The sequence below is a fragment of the Coregonus clupeaformis genome, chromosome 16 (genome assembly GCF_020615455.1).
Source record: "Coregonus clupeaformis isolate EN_2021a chromosome 16, ASM2061545v1, whole genome shotgun sequence".
Lineage (NCBI taxonomy): Eukaryota > Metazoa > Chordata > Actinopteri > Salmoniformes > Salmonidae > Coregonus > Coregonus clupeaformis.
Genome location: NC_059207.1, coordinates 28,321,019 through 28,331,694, shown reverse-complemented (window position 1 = coordinate 28,331,694; position 10,676 = coordinate 28,321,019).

The window sequence follows — 10,676 nt, the reverse complement described above, 5'->3', positions numbered from 1 at the left end:
CATACAACCATATGCACAATGACTACTTTTAACAATTTACACTGAACATTTTACAAAAACACATTTACTTAAAGAACAGTGCAGATGCAAAGTTTGGTAACAGAATTACGGTTTGTGCTGTTTGTGCCGTCATTCTGTTACCATGGAATTTCCCATATACAAAATAAGTATGTATAAATGAAGAGCTTTGAGAGATACACACCTCTCTAGCACTTTGGCACCCTCTCGCTTACTTCTACTCTCCTCAGGAGGCATTGTTGAATACTTGTTTCTGATTGTCTTGAAGGGCATTCTAGAGCGTGCATTATTTAAATGATAATGCCCTCGAAGCCGGTGTTTGGAGGATATTGGCACGGGTGTTGTTACCGTGCCAATATATCCTCCAAACACTGGCTTCGAGGGCATTTTCACTTATATACAACGGGTTACCAACATATTCAAATAATGATTGACATTTTAATAAAAAACATTATTTTGATAAATGTATTCATACTATTTCATCCTTCCACAAGATATACAGTGCCTTCGGGAAAGTATTCAGACCCCTTTACTTTTTCCACATTTTGTTACGTTACAGCCTTATTCTAAAATTGATTAAATTGTTTTCCCCCCTCATCAATCTACACACAATACCCCATAATGGCAAAGCAAAAACAGGTTTTTAGACATTTTTGCTAATTTATCAAAAATAAAAAACGCAAATATTACATAACTATTCAGACCCTTTACTCAGTACTTTGTTGAAGCACCTTTCGATTCTTCTTGGGTATGACACTACAAGCACACCTGTATTTGGGGAGTTTCTCCCATTCTTCACTGCAGATCTTTGCCTCGACACAATGCTGTCTTGGAGCTCTACGGACAATTCCTTTGACCTCATGGTTTTGTTTTTGCTCTGACATGCACTGTCAACTGTGGGACCTTATATAGACAGGTGTGTGTCTTTCCAAATCATGTCCAATCAATTGAATGTACCACAGGTGGCCTCCAATCAAGTTGTAGAAACATCTCAAGGATGATCAATGGAAACAGGATGCACCTGAGCTCAATTTCGAATCTCATAGCAAAGGGTCTGAATACGTATGTAAATAAGGTATTTCTGTTTTTTATTTTTAATACATTTGCAAAAATAAAAAATCAACGGTTTTTGTTTCGTCATTATGGGGTATTGTGTGTAGATTGCTGAGGATTTTATTTTATCGATTTTAGAATAAGGCTGTAACATAACAAAATGTGGAAAAAGTCAAGGTGTCTGAATACTTTCCGAAGGAACTGTAGTCCCGACACAAATCTAGGGTTGCTACCCAAGCCTACTGGTTGTTCGTTCTATCGGTTCAGTTGCCAGAGACACGACCCAGTCGTTCAGTATTTTTGTTCTGTATCTATGGACGTGACCCAGTAGTTTGTTCTAAATGTTCCATTGCCATTCTGGCTGGCAACGTTCTTATCCCTTGCTTGCTAGCTAGCCAACTACGGCTAACTTACAGTCACGTCAAACAGTGCAACCAGAATAACAAAAGTAGCTGCATTTGCATTTGTTTAAGCTGTTTTTTAGTGACATTTATTTGGATACATCCATAACAATGAGCTAATGATGTGTGATTTTGCCTGGCGTAGAAAATGTGCTCTCTCGTCAGGACACTTGTTCAGAGGAGCTAGCTAATAACACAGCTAACACAATCACTTCAAACTGAAGCTGGAAAGACAGCAAACTAGCTGCACTTCGTTTCATTTGACCTGTTTTCTATTGATAGTTCTTTGTATATATCCATAGAAATGACGCTGATTCATGATTTCGATTGGCTGAGAAAAGCCGCCTGCTTGTCTCTCGTCCTGACTCCCGACACGTTCATTACTATGGGACATCTGGAGATCGAATTTGAATATTGAAACAATTTTGCAAATGTCGGAGAGACAGACAGCAAGGTTTATTCAAATCTCCGCTGTTGAAAACGAAATGTTAGTCTAAAAGAAATATGAGATAATGTCTAGATGCTTTTTATAGCAGAGATCACGTTTCTAAAGTGCCTGGCTGGGGTGACGAGACAATGGATTGCGCAGTCAGATAGAACAGAGTAAATAGGCATTTTAACGTCATATATTTGGTCGGTGGTAACTTGTGGAATAGACACCGGCTGGAATGCGGTTTTAACCAATCAGCATTCAGGATTAGACCCACCAGTTGTATAATTCCCTATAACACACAGTATATTTGCACAGTAGAATTCAATGGCTATAGTTAATTTTTACATGTTCTAAGTTTGAGCTGCTTTTGAAAGCATTGTTGAATTCAATTTTCATAATGGCAAGCTAGGATTGATGGTTTGGTTAGCTAAACTAGCAAGTATTTTTGTTTAGTTACCATGGCAACTACTGTAGCTATCTAGTAAACGTGCTAGCTACTTCGGTGGATGTTGAACACATTTCTAGCGGCAAAGGAACACATTTCTAGCGGCACGTGTTAAATTATAGCCATGGTATAAAAGGGATAATCAACTCGGGGCTCTATGCGTTCTCTGGAAAGTAATGCAACTCCATGGATGGTCAGTTCCACTCCGCTAGCGTGTTGTGTAACACACCTTACACGTTGTTCATTATTTTCCATAGAACGCATAGCCCCTCATTGATTATCCCTTACATCAACAACCAAGAGCAAGTGTAAGATAAATGCACCGCAATAGGCCATGTCTGCTTGAATTGGCATTACTGAGTAGTACAAACTACACAATATTAGATAAAGTTTGTTGAAAGAAGCAGTAAAGTTTCCTTACCTATGACTTGGCTCAGACCTTTAATGAGCATAGCTCTGGCACAGTCAGAGTCCATTGTTACTATCACCAGTACCTACACATAGAGACAACATAAAACCTAATTACCTCTGAAATACTACAGTCGTCAATAGTGATGACCACCACATAGTATACTTTGTGGTGAAGTTCACATAGTGTAGATCAGGGGTGTCAAACTCATTCCATGGATGGCCTAGTGTCTGCGGGTTTTGGGGTTCAATTAAGACCTAGACAACCAGGTGAGGGGAATTCCTTACTAATTAGTGACCTTAATTCATTAATCAATTAAAAGAGAGGAGCGAAAACCCGCAGACACTCGGACCTCCGTGGAATGAGTTTGACACGTACTGTAGATTGTACTGTGCCTTTTAGCTGTCATGTTGAAAAAAAAAAAGATTAGCCGACATGTTGAAAAGAAAAATATTTTTTTTATTTTTTATTTTTTTTAATTATTTTAAAATGGATTAAATAAATACAATTCCTCATCAATCTACACACAATACCCCATAATGACAAAGTAAAAACAGGTTTTTAGATTTTTTTGCACATTTATTACATGGAGGATGAGCAATGGAAACAGGCTGCACCTGAGCAATATCTTATTTACATAAGTATTCAGACCTTTTGCTATGAGACTCGAAATTGACCTCAGGTGCATCCTGTTTCCATTGCTTATCCTCGAGATGTTTCTACATCTTGATTGGAGTCCACCTGTAGTAAATTAAATTGATTGGACATGATTTGGAAAGGCACACACCTGTCTATATAAGGTCCCACAGTTGACATTGCATGTCAGAGCAAAAACCAAGCCATGAGGTCAAAGGAATTGTCCGTAGAGCTCCGAGACAGGATTGTGTCGAGGCACAGATCTGGGGAAGGGTACCAAAACATTTCTGCAGCATTGAGGGTCCCCAAGAACACAGTGGCCGCCTTCATTCTTAAATGGAAGAAGTTTGGAACCACCAAGACTCTTCCTAGAGCTGGCCGCCCGGCCAAACTGAGCAATCGAAGGGAGAAGGGCCTTGGTCAGGGAGGTGACCAAGAACCCAATGGTTACTCTGACAGAGCTCCAGAGTTCCTCTGTGGAGATGGGAGAACCTTCTAGAAGGACAACCATCTCTGCAGCACTCCACCAATCAGGCCTTTATGGTATAGTAGCCAGACTGAAGCCACTCCTCAGTAAAAGGCACATGACAGCCCGCTTGGGGTTTGCCAAAGGGCACCTAAAGGACTCTCAGACCATGAGAAACAAGATTATCTGCTCTGATGAAACCAAGATTGAACTATTTGGCCTGAATGCCAAGCGTCACGTCTGGAGGAAACCTGGCACCATCCCTACGGTGAAGCATGGTGGTGGCAGCATCATGCTGTGGGGATGTTTTTCAGCGGCAGGGACTGGGAGACTAGTCAGGATCGAGGGATAGATGAACGGAGAAAAGTACAGAGAGATCCTTGATAAAAACCTGCTCCAGAGCGCTCAGAACCTCAGACTGGGGCGAAGGTTCACCTTCCAACAGGACAACGACCCTAAGCACACAGCCAAGACAATGCAGGAGTGGCTTCGGGACAAGTCTCTAAATGTACTTGAGTGGCCCAGCCAGAGCCTGGACTTGAACCCGATCGAACATCTCTGGAGAGACCTGAAAATAGCTGTGCAGCGACGCTCCCCATTCAACCTGACAGAGCTTGAGAGGATCTGCAGAGAAGAATGGGAGAAACTCCCCAAATACAGGTGTGCCAAGCTTGTAGCGTCATGCCCAAGAAAACTTGAGGCTGTAATCGCTGCCAAAGGTGCTTCAACAAAGTACTGAGTAAAGGGTCTGAATATTTATGTAAATGTGGTATTTCCGTTTTAATTTTTTATATAAATGTGCAAAATGTTCTAAAAACCTGTTTTTGCTTTGTCATTATGGGGTATTGTGTGTAGATTGATGAGGGGGAAAAAAGCAATTTTAGAAGAAGGCTGTAACATAACTAAATGTGGACAAAGTGAAGGGGTCTGAATACTTTCCGAATGCACTGTACTGTACTACGAATATGGGGCTGCACACTTAGTGATGAAACCTCAGAACACACACTGTTGCAGGTTGCCGTGTCCTGTAACCTGAAATAAGTAGCATCTGTAGTGGTAGAAAATGCCAAGGAATGTACCTCTGCTATGAAAAGTACATGACATTATCTCCCTAGTCTTACCCCCACACTGGTCATAGGCCAAGAGTTGACTTACTGTTTGTAGACTGGAGAGATCTGCTCGGCTGGGAGATGGGAGGAGGCCAGACAGATCTGGGTCAGGCTGGGCTTGGGAGAGTTGGTGAGGGGCAGGTCCATCTCCGTCTGAGTAGGCAACATCAAATGATCTGAGGAGAGAAATTTGAATTATTCACACATGGATTTGGTTACACCGTATGTCGATAATACACTGTACAGTGTAAGTAGCCATTTTGTTTATTCACTGACTCTTGACACATGAGAAACAGTGAGATCTACAGTAAATTGACAGTATTGTACCTAATGACTTGAGATCCATCAGGATTTCATCCATCTCACAGTAAGAGTCATTGACTGTCAGCCTTGGCACTTCAAACTGGGAAATGTCCACTGACACCAGTGCATCTGAGGGAGTAGCTGAAAGAACATATAAAACATGTTGTTTTGGAAATGCTAATTTCTTCTCAATGACTTACCTGGCTAAAGGTTAAATAAAAAGATGACACGGTAAATGTTGGTCCTTGACAGAATTATCCCTCACCTGTAGTGAGCATATCCAGGCAAGAGGTTTGGTCCTCTATCAATTCAGGTAAAACATTCAATAGGTAATGAATATTTTAAAAGGGGATGAAATCTTCCCTCTTGAGTGTGCAGGTGTCCAATTCAACAGGTAGCATCAGAGACTATAAGAAATGAATAACATTGTCGAAATAAATCATTCAATCTGGTAACTATTTCCTAAACAGATATGTTATGTCATCTTCCTCCTCCGTGTCCCAGTGTTTCCCCTATATTCATTTGCAGTGGCGGGCCGCTGCTGCTAAATCGTTGCTGCCACTCCAAGATGTATTTTTATTTTTTGTAAATAATTTTCGGTTGTAGAACAAATGTGGCAGTGTAAACTTAAATGACTAAAACCAGATATAAAGCAGATATAAAGTATGCATAAAAGATAAAGGAGTAATATATTTTTTTTTATAAGATCCACAATAAACACTACACAGTCAGAGAGAATCAATTTTTTTTTAAATGTCATGGCAGGGTGCTAGTGATTTTGTTATAATGCTTGAGTCACTCAGATAGCATAAGAACACGGAATAAGCCATGGCAAAATGTGTAGAATTGCAGGAAATTAGCTTTAAAACTGAAAGTATTTCTCTCAGTCCCATGACAAAATGTGTAGAATTGCAGGATACAAGCGTTAAAACTAAAATGCTCTCTCCGCCCCATGGCAAAATGTGTAGAATTGCAGGAAATTTGCTTTAAAACAGCAAAATGTTGTCTCTTTGGTCAGAGACCAGGCAATTGGCCACGCCCACCACCACGCCACCGCTGCTGAAGAAAATCCTAAAGGAAACACTGGTGTCCTCTATTATTACCGCTTCATTCAACAATGACTTTTTGCTAAACTCCTCGTCAGTGTTTGCGCAACTCAATATTAGGAAGGTCTCCTAATATTTTGTACACTCAGTGTGACTCATAAATGGAAAATTGCCTGTTGTTTTCTATGAGGATTTTTTCAATTAATTAATTAATTTCACTTCATTTCGCTTCCGGAGTTCACTGAATTGACCCTAACCCTGTTGCCTACCTGAATATAGATTCCTTTGACAGGGTATCTCCAGTGGTGCTGAGAAGTTGGTCTGACACAGGCAGGTTCCTCAGTCTGGACATGGTGGCTTTCAAGGAGGGCAGACGTTTCTTGAGCTGTGTCAAGTGATCAACAAACAGCACCGCCTCTGGCATGACAAGATTTGAGACATAAAATGCGGGTTTGGTTAAATTAGCACGTCCACATACAGTAACAGTCAAAGGTTTGGACACACCTACTCATTCCAGGGTTTTTCTTTATTTTATACTATTTTCTACATTATAGAATAATAGTGAAGACATCAAAACTATGAAATAACACATATGGAATCAAAAAAGTGTTAAACAAATCAAAATATATTTTATATTTGAGATTCTTCAAAGTAGCCACCCTTTGCCTTGATGACCGCTTTGCACACTCTTGGCATTCTCTCAACCAGCTTCATGAGGTAGTCACCTGGAATGCATTTCAATTAACAGGTGTGCCTTGTTAAAAGTTAATTTGTGGAATTCCTTTCCTTAATGCATTTGAGCCAATCAGTTGTGTTGTGACAAGGTAGGGGTGGTATACAGAAGATAGCACTATTTGGTAAAATACCAGGTCCATATTATGGCAAGAACAGCTAAAAAAATCAAAGAGAAATGACAGTCCATCATTACTTTAAGACATGAAGGTCAGTCAATCCGGAAAATGTCAAGAACTTTGAAAGTTTCTTCAAGTGCTGTCGCAAAAACCATCAAGCTATGATGAAACTGGCTATCATGAGGACTGCCACAGGAAAGGAAGACCCAGAGTTACCTCTGCTGCAGAGGATAAGTTCATTCGAGTTACCAGCCTCAGAAATTGCAGCCCAAATAAATGCTTCACAGAGTTCAAGTAACAGAAACATCTCAACATCAACTGTTCAGAGGAGACTGCGTGAATCAGGCCTTCATGGTCGAATTGCTGCAAAGAAACCACTACTAAAGGACACCAATAAGGAAGAAAAAGCAGTCAACAAGTGCTCAGCATATGTGGGAACTCCTTCAAGACTGTTGGAAAAGAATTCCAGGTGAAGCTGGTTGAGAGAATGCCAAGAGTGTGCAAAGTTGTTATCAAGGCAAAGGGTGGCTACTTTGAATAATCTCAAATCTCAGATATATTTTGATTTGTTTAACACTTTTTTGGTTACTACATGATTCCATATGTGTTATTTCATAGTTTTGATGTTTTCACTATTCTACAATGTAGAAAACATTAAAAATAAAGAAAAACCCTTGAATGAGTAGGTGTGTCCAAACTTTTGACTGGTACTGTAGATATTGTGCGACTTGTTTCTTTTAACTTACCCCTATTGACATAGACACATCTTATATCAGGTACCTTAGGACAGGATTTCCCTGATCATGTATGTTTGAGTGCACAATAAAGACAAATCAAGGTATTTTCATCATTATTCATCCAATAACAGGGAAATTACATTGACTGATATACAGTGTACGAATATATCCTCATGCTGATACCTTGGGCTCTTTTGCTCTGCTGTGCTCTTGCTAAATGATTCATTGCAGACAATGTGTCCCTTGTCCCTCCTAGCCTCTCTTGGGAGCCACACTGCTTCATCTAAATCAAGCTGTGAGTTGGGGTTGGAGCTCACCCCAGAGGATCCCGTCTCACCTGGGTCAGACTAACGCTCAGCCTGAAAACTGACATCATGATGAGAAAACCCTGTCAGATAGTCCTTCAGTAACCTCCCAGCTGTCAACTCTGTTGAACTTTTAAGCATTCAGATTGTATTTAAACACACATACTGTAGGTGTACAGTAGCCTAGCTACATATTTTCAAATGAAAATACATATTTACTTCTGGTTGTCCTTTAGTCCCCAAGTCATCTAGTACAGATCCACTGACAAACAGTTTGCAGGTGGAAATCACATTTCCTGTCAAAACAAGGAATAGGAAAACATTGTTTACGAGTCATTATCTAACCACTGCTGATGTAATTAAATGAATGTTTAGACTCATTCCTATAGATAATCATAATATTTCAAATCTGTGTTGAGCCATATACATTGAAAACATTTACATCTACATTACAAAAAACCTTGGAATTGGGTCAACTGCTGGGCAGCTAGGTAGAACTGCTGGGTAGTCAGGTAGATTTGGGCAGATGATATAAATTAAAAGAGTCACTCATCATACCTCTGCTCCATGGTTTCCTGTAGGTGACCTCAGGGGGGTTTCCAGTGTGGGGGTAGAGGTCACTGCTGCCCAGATGGTGGGGCATCGGCAAGGCCAGCCAATTCATGGTCAACTTGAGACTAGTAGAAGCCTATAGATTGAGACAACAATGCAATGTAACAACCAGACCAAGGTTCAAATACTACTATACTTTAGCTGTGCTCGATTGAGTTTGCCTGTTGCAATGAAACCAATATAAAAGTGCAAACCCCGCCCACCTGGAACTCCAGGCAGGCTAAAGCAAAAGATTTCAAAGAGAATTTGAACACAGGTTTGGTAACAATACACAACACTAATTTATGTTAACTAGAAATAATAAACTGTGGATAAATCATTGGCTAACACACAGGCTTTAGACAGAGGGGAAAGGCCTAAGTAGCTCTCTCACCTCAAAAGCATAGTCGAGAGCTCTGTATTTGACTGCTGAGAAAATATGACTTGAGAAAGTGCACCCATCTTCAGACCTGGAGGGGGACAAACAAAAGTAGAGCATGACTGTAGAGCCAAGAGCCGAGTAGTACCTGTTGTGCATCATTTTAATACATTGGTCTTATCAAAGAGGCAGCCTTAAATTATGGATATTGGTCATGTCATGCTGTATTTGCATGACTCAATAGCCTACAATATTGGGTGACATGGTGCTTTGAACTCATATGAGCCAGTTGCTGCAGGAACATAAACACACAAACTAACACAGGTGTTTGGACTCTGTGTCGGATACAACAGATAAATCAAAGGAAACGTTTTTCATCACTACTAAAGAGAAGGGCATTCCGTCAGCCAAGGTTTGTTTTGAGTTTCAAATATATTCAAATAACAAATGATTAATGCGAGCAAAAAAAAAAGGTCAAAATAGAGTATATTACTGTGTCATTTTTACATTTTAGTCATTTAGCAGATGCTCTTATCCAGAGCATACATTTTTTTTTCATACTGGTCCCCCATGGGAATTGAACCCAGAACCCTGGCATTGCAAGCGCCATGCTCTACCAACTGAGCTACACGGGACTACATCGTATTTTGTCTTCAACATATTAATTTGTTTGACTTCTGAAATGCATGCCAATTCAGAAATTATTGACATATTGGACAAGTTTGAGAGCAAAGTACAGTATTTTGTCGTAAATTAGGAGAAATTGACTTTTGACAGCTATTTTATTTAAAAAGAAGGTAGACAATCATTTGGTTTGAGATGAACACCACTGACAATGAACACCCTGCAGTCTCCAACCTCTCCTATAGCAACTCAACTGGACTTGACTACTCTTCGATGTATATATTTTTTTTACAGTTTTCCATGTCACCAACTTTGTGATTGGCTTTCCTGTTAGCGGTTGGGTGGTGTGGCTGATTTTGACTGGGCCTGGGGTGGCTGCAGAGATCTTCACCCTCAACCTGAGCATGACTGAGATTCTCTACTGCATAGGTACCCCCCTTATGATTGTATACACTTACATCCCTAAGGAGGCTCTTGGAAAAGTGGCGGAATTCATGTGGGGCTTTATCTGGATTTGTCATCCCCTGTTCCAGTGCTGTATCTGTGTGGAGCGCTACCTGGCGGTGGTCCACCCTGTGGTCTTCTTAAAGTGCAGACCCCTTAGATACAGAGTGAGGTGTAGCAGTTTAGTCTGGTTTGTAGTTTTGGTTTCTTCTGTGGTCTTTGGAATCTTCTATCCTCATGTACCACACTATGGGTTCTTGGTCTTGTTCCTGATTCCCTTTTTGGTCATGTTGTTCTGCTGCCTCTCAATTCTCAGAGGTCTTAAAAAGTCTGGAACGGTGAAAGGGAGGGGGGAAATAACTTGAAGATGAAGGCCTCATGAAAAACGCATGTCAAATAAATACTTATTTCCCTCATTAAAATGCA